The sequence below is a fragment of the Anas platyrhynchos genome, chromosome 21 (assembly GCF_047663525.1).
Source record: "Anas platyrhynchos isolate ZD024472 breed Pekin duck chromosome 21, IASCAAS_PekinDuck_T2T, whole genome shotgun sequence".
NCBI lineage: Eukaryota > Metazoa > Chordata > Aves > Anseriformes > Anatidae > Anas > Anas platyrhynchos.
The window spans coordinates 2,671,083-2,686,091 of NC_092607.1; the positions used below are offsets into that span (position 1 = coordinate 2,671,083).

General features: G+C 47.2%; 1 protein-coding gene across 3 annotated transcripts in view; it reads left to right on the plus strand.

The window, feature by feature from the left end:
• The first annotated feature begins 4,555 nt into the window (after positions 1-4,555).
• LOC113841637 (ubiquitin carboxyl-terminal hydrolase 42) overlaps positions 4,556-15,009 on the plus strand; it is a 53,645-nt gene continuing 43,191 nt past the window's right edge. Inside the window, exons 1-5 of one of the 3 annotated variants that reach the window (XM_072026276.1) lie at positions 4,556-4,842; positions 5,241-5,346; positions 12,510-12,664; positions 12,746-13,136; positions 14,170-14,267. The gene's annotated coding sequence lies outside the window, so the exon portion shown is untranslated. Of the gene's footprint in view, positions 4,843-5,240; positions 5,347-12,509; positions 12,665-12,745; positions 14,270-15,009 lie in introns of all 3 variants that reach the window. The other 2 variants (XM_072026275.1, XM_072026277.1) reach the window with 2 other exon arrangements.

A 15,009-nucleotide genomic window follows, 5' to 3' on the forward strand; every position in this document is an offset into this window, starting at 1 on the left:
CGTGTCATTCCCTGCTGCTTTGGGAGCAGTCGACTTACAATTACAACCACTGATGTGATAGATTGGTTAGTAGTAAAAGATTGTCCGAAATTTCAGCCTTTCCTTTCTCTGAAATATGAAAAATTAACTCATTTTCCCTGCTGAAATCTCATGGGATATTTAATCTGTTCTCTGAAGTGTCACATTTTATTTAATAGCGTAAGAAAAAGTAGGCTCTCACTTGTATTGTTACTGTTCAACCTCCGAAAACATATAGAGCGTATTCAAAGGATCTGGTACTATTCTAAAGTTGTTGTTTTGCTCCATTGTTGTCTTCAGAAATTGTTATGCTTTGTCACTGAGATAACGAAGGGATTTGACATTTATCACCTGGAAAAAGTATATGGCGTCATTAATCAGTGTATTTACAACCAGAGAGAAGACTACGACAAAACCAATTTGGTGAAGGTAATTTTTGTTTTGAATTCTAGCACTTTCTGTCACTGTTACGCAGTATTTGTGTGTTCTGGGGTATCGTGGTTGTTTAGCATTGCTCTTCACTGCTTAGCTGTCTGTGCACAGACAACAACAGTACGACTTCTCCCTTTCAGTCTTGAAGACGTTTATCCACCTTGCAAAACAATTGTTATATTTGGCATAACTGTTGGCAGTTTCTGCAGGAAAAAGCTTGAACTTGAAGACAATGGGTCCACCCACACAGCCCTTTCAAAGCAGTTAACCTTAGTCTGTCAGTAGTTTTCCTTGGGAACCATTTTGGGAGCGGGAGGACTACGAAGGGAAGGTGCTTTTCTAAGTCTTTCACTCGCTCTCTCCCTCTACAGCCAGTCATGCACGGTGATAGCAGTTGTTCCATCCTTGGAGAGAAATTTAAGTATATAACAAGAGTTTGAGACTTCTCTCTAGTCACACTCTAATCTCTTTTTAACTAATGCGCTTGAGCATCTGTAATTGGGGAGATTTCTGCCTGTGCCAGTTTTACACTGAGTCAAATTCTCTGGTCTCTTCCTGTAAAAGATGATTTCGGAGTTGTCCGAACTCCTCAGAAATCTGTGTGAGGCGTCCATGGTCCAAGTCAGGTGTTCCCAGTATACGCTTGGATATTCACTCTTCACATTGAAGATCCTTGAACCCATTTATCTTAGAGTTGCTTGTGCTTGAGAACAGATGAAATTTGTTGTGCCGATCAGTCTGCCTTGAAAAGAGAGTGCCTCTTTTTTTTAGGCACTGGTCATCTCGATCTCTTCTTCCACATCTGATAAAGAGTTAGAACGGACACTCTGTTCTGCCTGTGAGAGGATTATTTAGATTCAGGGAGGCCGCTCCTGAAAAAAAAAAAGAGATCTTTTAGCTCGAGAAGGGATTTATTTATGTTATCTCATGGCCTGTGAACTTTTGTAACTTAACATTTAATTTAAGTGTTAAAAGTTAAGTAGCTTTCTTGGTTTTCTATTTCTTCCTTTAGCTTAGGCAAACAAATCTCTCCTATTCAGAGTGCACTGTACAAGTTAGTCAGGAGCGTGCTCTACTGTATGGAGAGAGAGAGAACTTAAGGAGTAATTATTCAAAGTCCAGAAATTAACTTGAGCTTGTTGTGGCTTCTCAGCAACTGTTTCTTCCTTCTAATTGTTGTGAAACCACTGCTGAGAGAGATCCATATAGTTTATATCCTCCTCTCTATTTTGGATGTATAAGGATGCCTCTGAAGCTAGAAGGGGTAATAGGCCGTTGTGATGGTGGTAGCACACTGTTTGCTAAATATTACTAACCATGTATTACAAATTATTTATTTTTATAGTAATAGGAAGTGTTCTTAAGCTTTCATTTGTGCTTACTGCTATTTTAGTAATAGGTAGTAATGGTAATAGAAGGATGGTTGGACTAGATGATCTTGTGGGTCCTTTCCAACCTTGTGTTTCTATGATTCTTTCATGAGGAAGCTGTAGACCGCCATGAGGTCTCCCCTCAGCCTGCTCCTTTCCAGGCCGCACGGGCCCAGTGCCCTCAGCCGCTCCTCATGTGTCTTCCCCTCAAGGCCCTTCACCATCTTCGTAGCTCTTCTCTGGACACTCTCCAACAGTTTAATGTTCTTTTTGTACTGTGGTGCCCAGAACTGCACACAGTGCTCGAGGTGAGGCCGCACAGCGCGGAGCAGTGCAGGACAATCACCTCCCTCAACCGATTAGCAGTGCTGTGCTTGATGCACCCCAGGGTATGGTTGGCCCTCCTGGCTGCCAGGGCACACTGCTGGCTCATACTCAACTTGCTGTCAACCACGACCCCCCTAGATCCGTCTCTGCAGAGCTGCTCTCCAGCATCTCATCGCCCAGTCTGTACATATAACCAGGGTTGCCCCGTCCCCGGTGCAGGACCCGGCACTTGCTCTTGTAAAACTTCATGTGGTTGGTGATCGCCCAGCTCTCCAATCTGTCCAGATCTCTCTGCAAGGCCTTTCCACCCTCAACAGTCAACAACTTCAAGTTTAGTGTCATCAGCAAATTTGCTCAAAACACCTTCTAGTCCTACATCCAAATTGTTTATAAAAGCATTGAAAAGAACTGGCCCTAAAACGGAGCCCTGGGGGACCCCACTGGTGACCAGCCACCAGCTTGATGTAGCCCCATTTACCATAACCCTCTGAGCCCTACCCGTCAGACATTGCTCACCCATCGTATGATGTTTTTTATCTATGCTTGACATTTTTAATGGGATTGTGTATATGGTTTGCTTTTCTTGTTCTCTAAAATGACTTTTTGAGAAATCCTTTATATAATGAACATGAAGTTGAGGAATCACAGACAAGACAGGTGACAAGAACTTCTGAGGTGCTCAAAAGAGTACACCATAAAAATATCCATTTCTGCTTCCTAGCTTTTTTCCTAATCTGTTGTAAGTGCATTGTCATCTTTCTCCCGTGACTGCATTCTACAGGGCTGAGTTTTTGGGATACTAGCTAGCACTCCTGAGCACATTACTTCAGGTTTCTAGGCCAGTCTAATAAGCGTCTTCCACCACTGTGGCACCAGTATGAATATGAACCAGTCCTTTTTGTTAGAATTGTAGGGGTTGGAAGGGACCTCCAGAGATCATCGGGTCCAACTCCCCTGCCAAAGCAGGTTCCTTAGAGCAGGTTGCCCAGGTAGGCATCCAGATGGGCCTTGAATATCTCCAGAGAAGGAGACTCCACAACCTCCCTGGGCTGCCTGTCCCAGTGCTCCGTCACCCTCACCGTGAAGAAGTTCTTTCACATGTTGGTGCGGAGCTTCCTGGGCTCCATTTTGTGGCCATTGCCCCTTGTCCTGTCCCCACAAACCACTGAAAAGAGGTTGGCCAAATCCCTCTGTCCACCACATCTCAGATATTTATACACATTGAGGAGATCCCCTCTCAGTCTTTTCTCCAGGCTGAACAGCCCCGGGTCTCTCAGCCTTTCCTCACAGGGGAGATGCTCCAGGCCCCATTATCGTCTTTGTTGCCCTCCGCTGGACTCTTTCCAGGAGACCCCTGTCTTTTTTGTACTGGGGAGCCCAGAACTGCTGGACACAGTGCTCCAAGTCTAACTTTTCCCAATTGTTTCAGGATCTATCTATGCTATATAAACCATGGAGCTTTCTAGGCAAACACTGGCAAATCGTGAGCCAGGTGCAACTCAATGCCGACGTTTCCGTCAGTGTGTTAGGGGTGGCAGCTTTTTCCAAGACTGACCTACGCCTGGCACCTAATCTGCATTTCAGTAGATGTACAGAAGGGAACAAAGAGCTGTGTTGTTAGCACTGTATTTAAAAAGCTACCGTGAAGAAGATGCCTGTGTTGAGCGGACAACAGGAAGCTTTCATTGCATCTCCAGGCAAAGGAGAGGAAAAAAAAATATCACTGAGGCAAAAATGTGTTTCTTCTTATCCACTTCAAGACGATGTTGAAAACCTGGTATCCTAAATGCATCTTTACCTCTGGAACCACAGTCAGCTCATTGCATTGCAACTGGAAAATTTCATACTTAAAAGGGAATGACAGGCAACGAGGAAGCAGGAGCGTTCCTGGCATCAAAACTTTTGCTCTTCAAAGTTTTGGGCAAACTTCTCCCCGTTATTAGTCTGGAGAGAAGAAGACCTTCACAGTTAAATATATATAAAGGTGTAAATCTCGGTTGGACATGAACAGCTGTCACAGCTAAGGGTTCCCAGAAGCCCCATTCTGGTTTTTCTGACTTGGGGAAAAGATCAACTTTTAGCGTCTGAGGTAAAAACATTGCTAAAAGCAGCGGTATTGAAGAGAAGTACGTAGTGGGAGTTAAAGCGAAGCGTAGACTAAGATATCTGGACACGTACTGAAGGAAGAGCTCCTCTTTATTCAACTTGGAGGTGGAAAAAAAGGGGGTTGGGGGTGGGTTTTTTGTTTGTTCGCTGTTTGTTTGTTTTTTCTCCAAAGCCAGCCCCGGAGGGCATTCCTCCCTCAGCACCGGGCACCTGAGGGGAACTCGGGGCTGGAGAAGAAGCCGAGGTCGGGGAGCCGGGCGCCCTCAGCGCCTTTATGCCCTGAGCCGAGGCGAGCCGAGCCGGGCCGGGCCGGCCGCCGCCTGCCGGGCGGAGCAGCTCCGCCCCGCTCCCTGCCGCGGGAGGCTGAGGCACCGCGGCCCGCCGCTGCCCGGCCCTGCCCGGCTCTCAAACCCTCCCGGGGACGGGGGGAGGAGGCTGCGAGGCGCCGGGAGGATGCGAGTGGGCGCCGCGGGCTGCGAGGCGAGGGCCCGGGCGGCCGGCGGAGCTGGGACTCGGCGACGGCTCAGCGCCCGCCCCGCCGGCAGCGGACGACTCCCGGAGACGCAAAACGGCGGCGGCGGAGGAGGAGGCAGGCGGCGGGGCTGAGAGAAGAGGGGGGCGAGGCGGCTGCGGGAGGCGACCCCAAGCGGCCACGGGAGACCCCCGGGGAGAAGGCGAGGCGCTCCCCCGGCCGGCCCTGAGGAGAGGGGCGGCTGCGAGCACCCCTTCCCCGGCTCTGCGAGGGGGGAACGGGGCGCGGTTGGGCTGTGACAGAGCCGGGGGTATGGGGGGCACACGGGCAGGGCGAGCAACTTCGCTTTCCGTGCCTTGAAACGGGACGGAGCCAGCCGAGACCGGGCTCCCCCCCCTCTATATATACACACACGCGCTCGGTGTGGCGGTGGGAGGGGAGCGGGGCCATGTCCCCAGCCCTGCTGGGGGTTTTTGCGGTGCCGGGGGCCGCCCTGACGCCCGGCTGTCCCCCAGGTGCTGCGCGGCGCTGGAGATCGGCAGCCGGCGGGGCGAGGCGCCTAATGGAGGCGGCGGCGGGGCGCTGAGGGAGCGGAGAGGCTGCGGCTGTCAGCGCTGCCCGGTAGGTGCTGGGGCTCCCCGTCAGGCTTGACGGAGGAGTTTGGCTTCGTTGAAGGGTGAGTCAAGGCTGAGGTGGTGGTCCCAGCCGGGACAGGCGCCCCAGAGAGCGCCTTGGGGCTGTCAAAGTGCACGGCGATCCGTGCAAAGGGGGCTTTGTTGTGGAAGGCCTGAGGTGAACACGAGCAGCCCGCTGGAGGGGGAAAGGAGAGGGGAGTTTGGAAAGCTGCGCTGCTGGTGTTAAGCAGCAGCCTGTGCTGCGTTGGTGTTTGCTCAGAGGGGTTTCACGCACGAGGAGCTGGTGGGTGCTCTGAGGAACCTGGTCCAGCTGTGGAGAACAACCTGTATGAGGCAAACCCCAGGACCCAAATGCCATAGGCTGTAAGTCCAAACCTCCCCGAACAAGCAGACATTAAGTAGAAAACCCATTTGTTACCGTCTTGAAACATTGCCAGCAAGGCAGCCTCTTCCAGTTACGCTGTTAATTGGGTTCCCCGGAGCTCGTTAGAAGGAGGTGCCATTTTTTCTAAATGAGGTGACTGCTAACTTCAGGCTGGCAGTCCTACTAGCTTTCCTCAGCCAAAAAGCCCTCTGCATTTCCGTAAAGCACCTGTGCACTGTGCTTGTTTAACAAAGACAAGTTTGAGACATAACACTTGGAGGTAGGGCACGCATTCTCTTTGTGAGGCTTTCCTACTCCTTGAATGCTTCTTGTGGCTCTCCTGGGCTCTCTCTTCTCTTGCCAAGCCCTCGATGACCTGTGCCTGCTTCAGCTGCATCCAGCGCTCCGTTTGCTAGCCGTAATTGTCGTCATTTATCTCTGCTGGTTATTACTGGGAAAACCGATGTTTATCGCTGCGTGTCCATGCGTCCCTGGAGCCTGTTAGAGCTGGCTTTTGAACGGTTCTGCCTTTTGTAAATTTCTCTACGCTGAAGAATTTCTGTCAAGTGATGGACTTTGTGCTGTTGTTAGGATTCCTTTTGTTCCTAATGTACCAAAAAGGCTGTTTCCTTGGGTCTTTTGCTTCCCTTAGCAGTTTGTGGTGTTTCACTTAGGCTTATTACTATCCTTGCGCTGTTTTTTCCCCAGTCACTTACAAAGCCTGAGGGACAGGATTAATTTTTTTTTAATCTAGTTACCATTAATATAAATGATCTTTTTGTTTGGATGTGACTTCTGAATTCATAACAGTCTTACTTCAAAGATCTACGACTGGTTTTGAAGTCTGATGCTTTCTTCAAGTTTGAGTTGAGAATTTCTTCCGTCTTTATGGAACTAACTTCTAAAGCAGCAAGTCAGTGTAAACTGTTTTTCTAGTTCTGTTTGCACGTAATAAATATAACCGAGGCATACTCGCTTGTGGCTGAGCTCTGGCCAATCTCTATTTCTATGGTCAGTTTCGCTTTGTGTCTCAAGGCTGAAGTCTAGCTGAGAATTCCCCTGTGCCAAATGCAGTATTTTTGTATATTATGAAATTAGCCTCTCTAATTCTGAGAAATCCTGAGCCTGTTGCAAAATTGACAGAACGAGCTCTTTGGGGTCTGTTTAATAGAAGTCCTACGTGATAAGTTTTGGGGTGATGAGGGGAGGGGACATTCTGACCACATTTGGCGCAGTGCAGGAGGGCCTGGACACGCTGTTCCCTTCTGTGAACTCACGGTCGGTATTCCCTCTCCGTCCTGTGCCAGAGACGTGAGGTCACTGATCCATAAATGCCCGAGATGGTTTGCCTCGGAGTTGCCGGTGACTTGTAAACAAGTGATGCAATTTTCAGGATAGCACGGTTTCCCCTCCTCCCTTTGTTTCCTCGCTATTTCCCAGTCAGGTACCAGTATCAGTGTTCAAGTCCGGCTGTCGGTTGTATCACCTTTGCCGAGTGTGTGCTCACAGGAATCCAGTTTTGTGGTGTTATTAATTAACTTTCTGACACTGTCACATCAGGCACTAAAGGTGCTTCCTCCTGCAGTCTACACAAGGGATGTGATGACTCAAGTTTTCAACATCTTTATTGTCATTGGTAGTATTAATTCTGATGTTCATCTTTTATTGCAGTCCATCATGTTAGTTTGGTTTGGTTTCGGTTTGGTTTGTGGTTTCGTTGTTGGTTTTTGGGGTAGCTCAGGGCCTCCTGAAATACTCCAACCACTCTGCTGCATAAATAGTTGTTTCTTTTTCTGTGGAGATGGGAGCCACCAAAAATGCCTCCTTTCCTTATCCTGTAGCAGCCAGATGGCATTTCGTAACGCTGCGCCGTGCCTCCCTTTGGCTGTTTCTTGCCTTTCTGAGAGCTGGAAGGAACCACACCAGGACCACTCACCTCTTTTCGTGTACCCTTCAGAGTGCAGTGAGCTGCAAGATGTTGCATAAAGCAGCATCTCTGCTTCCAGGGGATCCTTTCTACCCAGCTCTGGAAGTCAGCCCAAAGGGAGCACACGGCTGCTGACGTGGGAGAACGTGAAGGGAAAAACAGGCAAGAACTCTGACCACGTTGCTACTAGCTCTTAGAAGACCTTGGAGATGGATCATGGAGAGCTTAACGATGCAAACATGCTTTGAAAGTTTGACTTCTGCTTGCACCTAACAGGTCCAGAAGAGCTCACTTCCAAAAAAACCAACAGGCTTCCAGTTGTGTTTGGAGCCGTTCCAGAAAGCCACTTGGTGTTGCAGGTTCTCGTTGGGTGCCTTGGCCTTCTTGACCCACAGCTTGAAGCCGCTGCTGGAGCCAGCCTTGGAGCCAGCAGGGAGCTCCTGAACTTTGTCATGGTTATGGCAAAGGCTGCAGGTGTTCAGCGCCCTGAATCTGGAGAGCATCTCTCAAGCCACATATAGTTTGTGAGACCAGAAAGAGCTGCCGGCTTATAATGAGTGCTGTGACTTAGGCGCACGGTTTGTAGAGGTTTTAAGGCGTAGTGCATGAGTGCCAGGCTCCTGTTTGGTCACTGGGACAAAACGAGATCTGGGAATGTTGGATGTCCTAAAAAGAGTACAGGGGAGACAACCGGGGAGGAGATGTGGCTCTTGTTGGCCTTGTTTAGCCCCCAGCCCCTCTACACCCCACAAACCTTAGTTACAGCTGTGGGCTTCTGCAGAACGTCACAATGCCTAGTAAATCTTTGGGATATACTTAAAAGCAGGAAAATACTGTGTTGGTTTCTTCTTTTTTTGTATACATAGGGCAGCTGCCAGCAGCAGCACCTGCTGGAGTCGAGGGTGCTGAGCAAGGCAGGGTCGTGTCCCGAGCAGCAGTCACAAGGGGAGCTGAGCGGAGCCCGCCTGAAAACTCGGGGGGTTTCTGCTTCTTAGCAAGCCGAAACACAGCTCCCCGTCCCCAGTACTCCTCGCTGTGAGGATGAGGACTGAGGAAGGCTCACCCTGCCTGCAGCTTCTTCAGTTCTTCGTGCGGGGAACTCTTGGAGGAGCTGGTGCCTCTGGAAAGAAAGCACCTGTTGGTACTGTGGGCATCCGAGCATGATGCTAACCCACGCAACGCTGCCCCTTGCATCTGACAAATGTTTTACAACTTCAACTTCTTTGCAGGTTCTACTTAAATTTGGTGGAGGAGGCTGTGGCTGAGCAGAGAACTAATTTGTTATTTCACTAACTGGAATAATTTACAATGGAAAGAAGCTTTTTTTAGTTAAAAGTTGTGTTTCTGATTACAGCTTCCGGTATTTTACCTCGCAGTCCACAAACACTCTTTTTAAACTTGATTCCTGACAAGTCGCTTTTCTCAATTCTCGCGTTCTTGGACTCCACCAGGGGAAAAGGAAGGCCCTGCTAATATTGCTTGGCTGTTTCCTTCCGGAGGAAGGAGGGGAGAGTTGAGAAAAAGAGGAACGAAGTAAAATGAATTTACTCTTTGCACATGTGCTGAAAGAATAGGCAGGTGTTCTTGGGAATATCTCATTTAAATCTCTGTGTATGTGTTTCGAGAGGATGCGTCCTCACTTAGAGGAGCCAACATCCCATTGCTGGACCTAATCCTGATGGGGCTGGCATCTGAGGGTTACGCGGGCTGCTCCCGGCAGGGCTCTTCCCACGCGGGGAGGCCGAGGGAGTCGGTCGAGCACTGCTCCGCTGCCTGGAAAGATTCAGTCATTTCCACCCAAAGCGAGGAAATAAAAAGCTCGGTCAGCCATTTCATCTGGAGATACCCCGCCCTCCTCCAACAAATACGAAAAAGGGAAAATGTAGGCTTGGGCCCTCACATATCCCAGCAGTTTGCACCCATTCGGGCGATGCGATTGGGGTCGGGGTAGGCAAAATAGAAGTTACCTTTATTTTTTTTTTTAATTTCGGCAGAGGAAATTATAAGGTTGATGTTGCCCCTTTGATATTTGATTTAACCCACTGACTGCCCGGGAAGGAAGGAGTCTGTTTAGTTTACCTTTGTCCTAGATTCAGTTTTAATATCTCATGTTTAAATGGGGGGGGATCTTTATTCTTAATGATTCATGCCGCCTCAAAGCATAGTGGTTTCTACTTGTGTGCTGCCTTTCCCACTGGGGGATGCAAACACAAGAACAATCATTTCAGACTCCTCCTTCAGTTTCCAAGAGAACCTTAGCTGCTCAGGGATAGCTCTGAATTTTAAAAGCATTTTTTTCTTCCAAATTATGTATTGATTGCACATAAAATAGAAGCACCGTAATATGCAATTTCAAACAAATGCACGGGGGTGCTTGGTTGCTTTTAATGCTCCTCCTTTATTTTTATTTTATTTTTTTTTCCTCCAGCAGAAAACAAAAAGTGGATTCTGTTCCCATAAGCCGCTCTTGCAAAATCCGCACAAACATTTATTAGTCTAGACACAGAATATTCTCAGCCGGCCTCAGCCTGATGATGGCAAAAAGAAATAAAAATAAAAATAATAATAATAAAAAAAAAAAAAAAGAAAAGGCAAGCTAATATTGTACTTGGCTGTGAAAAGGGAAGGGGGGAATCATGCCCCAGGCTAGTGAAGCTGTAACATTTTGCTGGGGCTGCCTGCAACAACAGATGCATCTCGTTCCCCTGGGCTTCCAGTCCTGCCTATTCTCTTCTGCTGAACTTGGCCGCTCGCAAACATTCCCTGTGAGTACCACACCCCGGGCTTCTCCTGGACGCTTTTGATTTGATTGAATGATGGCACCAGGCATGCTCCTCTTCACCAGGCCTGCTCTTGTGCCCCAGAAATCATGTAGCGAATTCATTGATTGGAAAACGTGCAAAATAGGTGGGATCTGGGGTGACTGGTAGAAATCAAAAGGGTTTGAAATAGGCGATGTGACCGCAGCTTAAACCTGCAGGAAGGGAGCATCGACCCGAATGGTTTATCTGAATCTTCAGCTGCAACTTCTGTAAATACCAGCTCCTTCTCCTCATTTGCTACCATGGCAGTTTGCAGACTTTTGCTGAGTTAAAAGGACAAATCATAGTTGTGCGCGTTTGTTTGATCAGGCCTTTACCTCAGTGCTCACGTTCTCAGACTGCTGGGGTTTTATATTTTTGTCATTTTCTTAGAAAATGGCGAATGATGCATATCCCAGCTTCCAGATGATTAGTTCCTGTTGCTCCCAATTTGTGTCAGGCTGCGTTTGGTTGGAAATGAAAATGTAATTGCAAATTCCCCTAAACAGCACAACATGTCTGTGGTATTAATTAAAGCACTGTAAATACGTAGAATATCTGAGAATGCATTCCTTCAAGCGTGGCCGTGTTTTTTTAAACCTACAGAGGAGGCAAAATACGGTATTTAGGCTTAGTAGATGAAATGTATTGCTTCTGTGGTGGCAGATCCGTGTCTTGAGACTTTAAACCTGGTGGATCTCGTGCTCGAGCCTTCAAAGGAGATGTTACATAGACAATAAAACGTCCTGCTTTTCGGGGAGGGCTCTCCTTAGGTCACTCAGAAAACGCCTTCAGTCTTCACTCACTGCAGCATTCACAAAGTGAATGCCTTCCTGTAAGGTTAGTCACCGATGGCCACTCATTCCATGCTTTCACTAAGAAAAACCTTCGCAGCTTTGAATCTGAATTTCCTGCCCCGCGTTTAGGTGAGCCCGGAGCGGCGTCAGGCATTGCTGGGCTCCTCGTCCGGCGGCGCTGGTGAAGTGAAAGATGCCAAAAGTGAAGTTTGACAGTGAGCTCGGGGGCTTGTGCTGGCCCGGTGGCTCTCTAAGCCCCCGTGTCTGAGCAGCGGGAGCATCAGCACAGGACGGAGCTCAGCAAGAGGCTGGGGTCAGGGCACTGCTGCAAATAGAAATGCTTTGCTGGCTGCAGAGGTTAACCAGGTACGCAGCGCTGTTTTACTACATGGTGGAGACCTACGGAGAGTGTTTCTGCCCTCCTTTTTAGCTGAAACATCCCCAGATTCTAAGGGGAAAAGGAATAGAAGGGACTCGCGGAGTAATGTTCTAGTGAAACCCAGCCTTCCTAAAGAAGTCTGCCTGAATAATTCCTGTGAATAACAGACTCTGCTCAGCTATTTCCTAACATAGAAACGGTGCTGACTGCTTCTTCAGAGTAATATAAGTTAGTGATGCTACTGAAATAGTTGTGGTTCAGACGTAGATCTGATATCTCCTAAGCACGCTAAATTCACAGCTGTTGATCCTCCAGAGGAGGCTTTGCAATTGAACACCTGGAGAATAGGTAAATTTCCCGCTGTTGTTCTCCTCTCCTCTTGTTTTGTTTTGTTTTGTTTTGTTTTTCTTAGTAGCATAGGCTTAAGACTCTGAAGAAACTAGCTGCTTTTTTTCATTTCCAACACTGGCTGTTCCTCCTGAGCCCCGCCTTCTATTTTTGCAGTCACAGGATATGTGAATGTAAATTTGTGGGAGAGAGGTAGAAAACTCAGTTTCAACTGGTGTTTTTTTCGGCTATGTGGGGAGACCAAATAGGGTGGTTTTCAACCTTCTGGCTCTTATTCAGAGCAGCAGCATGTGGAGGGAGACAGATGTATTTGCTTTTTTAGTGCAATGGCTTCAGAAGCAAGAGGGGAAAAAACACTTTCTCTGGGAGCTGGAGAAGGTGTCCTAATCGCAGGAGAGGTTTCTAAATGGCATATCTTTGCGAGTGTTCCTGTAGTCCGGAGGTTTTTGTTTGTTTGTTTGCCTTTGGAAGGTTTTACTCTTAATATTCACGTCCTTCAGCAGAAGTGAGAAATGTGATTTTATTTTGTGCAGTGTCGTGGACCCTCTGAAATCTACTGGGAAGAATGAATACCTCGCACAGTACCAATGTGATGACGGTGGAGACAAGGAGAAACGAAGAAGATCAAAAGAACGTGACCTCATTTCAAAAGAAAACGTTTTGTACGGCAAAGAGTCTTCTGAGCCTGGTGAGAAATTGCGGCAAACCTCCTCTCTCAAGTGTGACACTGAATGTAGCTCTAAAAAGCTTTCCTCCTCATCTATTGCAGAGAGATGCCAAGGTAGAAAGGACAAGACTAAAAACACTGAGAAAGAGCATTACCAAAGCAAGAGGGAACATGCTCCTAGTGAAGAGAAGGAGAGTCAAAAAGCAGGTCCTTCCAGCGGCCAGGTTCAAAAGGCGTCACGCTGGAGCTCCGAGTTCGGCGGCGTTCCTAGGCCGTTGTGGCGGTTGTGGAGACGGCCCTGGCTGAGGTGGCTGCTGCTGTCGCTGCTGTCCCCTCTGTCCCCGCTGTTGCTGCTGTTGCCGCTGTTCCCGGACCTTGGAGACCCCCGGTGGCTCCCTGTGACAGGCCCTGTGGCCCCGGGGAGCTGCCCGCCGCCTCGTCGGCCAGCCCGGCAGCAATCCTGCCAGCACAGAATAGCTCACTGCGTTTCAGGGTAAAGTGACGATTAATTTCTATTTCCTGGCCTGGGTGCTGCTTCCTTCTTTAAGGAAGCTTCAAGGTTAAAGGTTAAGCTCAGTTATGTCAGGGCCCAAGTCCGTTTCGTGAAGGGGCTCTTGTACGAAAGCTTAAGCTGGGATTGACTCTCCGCTAAGCGGAGGCCAAACGTGTACCTACTGAGAAGCAAGTCCTAAGTGATAACGTTTTCTAAAGAGACTGCTAAACACATCTGAACAGTGCTGCTGCAGAACTCTGAATGGGGGTATAGCAACTGTCTTAAGTGATCTGGAATCTTGAGTTTACTTTTCAGTGGACAAGAGGTGTGTCTCTCAAGGCAAACAAAGAGAGGAGTAACACCCGATACTCATGTCAACATAAATTTATGCTCAGAGCGTAGGTGTAGGAACAGCATCGGTATGTATATGGAACATCGGGAGAGGAAGCTCTGTCGGTATTTACAGTTTTTCTACTACCTTGTCAGAGAGACATTATCTCCACATTAGAAATGGATGTATTTTGAAAAAGTGGTGGTGGATCGGATTTCTTCTTTCTAGTGTTAATATTTGCTCTTGAATCGTACTTAATACCTAGTAACGCCTCAATCAGTTGTCAAAAATAAACTTAAAAATGTGTAAGGCTTATCTCATTGGTCAGTATAAAGATCAAGGCCTTTCCTTTTTTCCTTTTCCTTTTCCTTTTCCTTTTCCTTTTCCTTTTCCTTTTCCTTTTCCTTTTCCTTTTCCTTTTCCTTTTCCTTTTCCTTTTCCTTTTCCTTTTCCTTTTCCTTTTCCTTTTCCTTTTCCTTTTCCTTTTCCTTTTCCTTTTCCTTTTCCTTTTCCTTTTCCTTTTCCTTTTCCTTTTCCTTTTCCTTTTCCTTTTCCTTTTCCTTTTCCTTTTCCTTTTCCTTTCTTCTTCCCCAGTATTGTTTTTCTGTTCTCCTTCTCACTGCAGTCTTGATTTTGTTTCTTGTCCCTTAAATGTGTTTTCAATGTGTTGCTGAAACATTTTCTCTTTCAATCCGAAAAAAGGAGCTGTCACTGGTGAAGATCGGAGCTTATCTGAAAATCCCTGAGCCCAGGAGCTGTCACCTTAGTCTTCCAATCGGACAAGGACGACTTCATTTCTCGTGTAAATGCATTTTTCAGGTTTGCGTATTGTTTTTTCAGGAATAGAAAGTGTGTATAGAATGGATTTAAAATCAATCTTAAATGTAAAATGTCAAGGGAAAAAAGTTCTAGTTACAACCTCTGCACACAATTTGCCAGCTGTGGGACTAGGAGTTTTCTTATTTACTGTGTTTTGTTTAACATGTGTGAAGTTTAATGGATAGCAATCAAGGCGTGCTAGAAATCTGAAAGCACTTTATGCTTTGTTCTCTCAGTCATTTTGATATAACAAACTAGCTTATGTTTTAAACCCTCCATTAGGTTAGTGGTTTCCCTACAGGTAACAAGTCCCTGTGTGCTACAGTAAGACAGTAACAAAACATGAAGTATAGAAGTTCATCCTGTCATTATTCAGCTTCTGCCTACGGACACACAATTATGCTTATTTAAAGCGGTATCACCTTGAAACCTAATCAGCATTTTAAAAAGGACTTTGTAGCAGTTATTGGCTTTTGTCCTGGAGGGCTGAGGTTTGTTTTGTTTTGTTTTACATTCAGCATTTCCGTTTCTAGCTTACATTCCCCTGTTGTTTTGCATGAGGAAAACGTGCAACTTTACAAAGCAGAACGGAAAGAGCTGCTTTTTAGTCTAACGTTTCAGTTTTTTGTAGGAGTTTTAAATGTGGTAGGAGTAAAACACCAGAAGTACTGCTGCCAAAGTTCTATTCAAACTCGTATTTCTTGGAGAAGCAGAAGAAGCCCA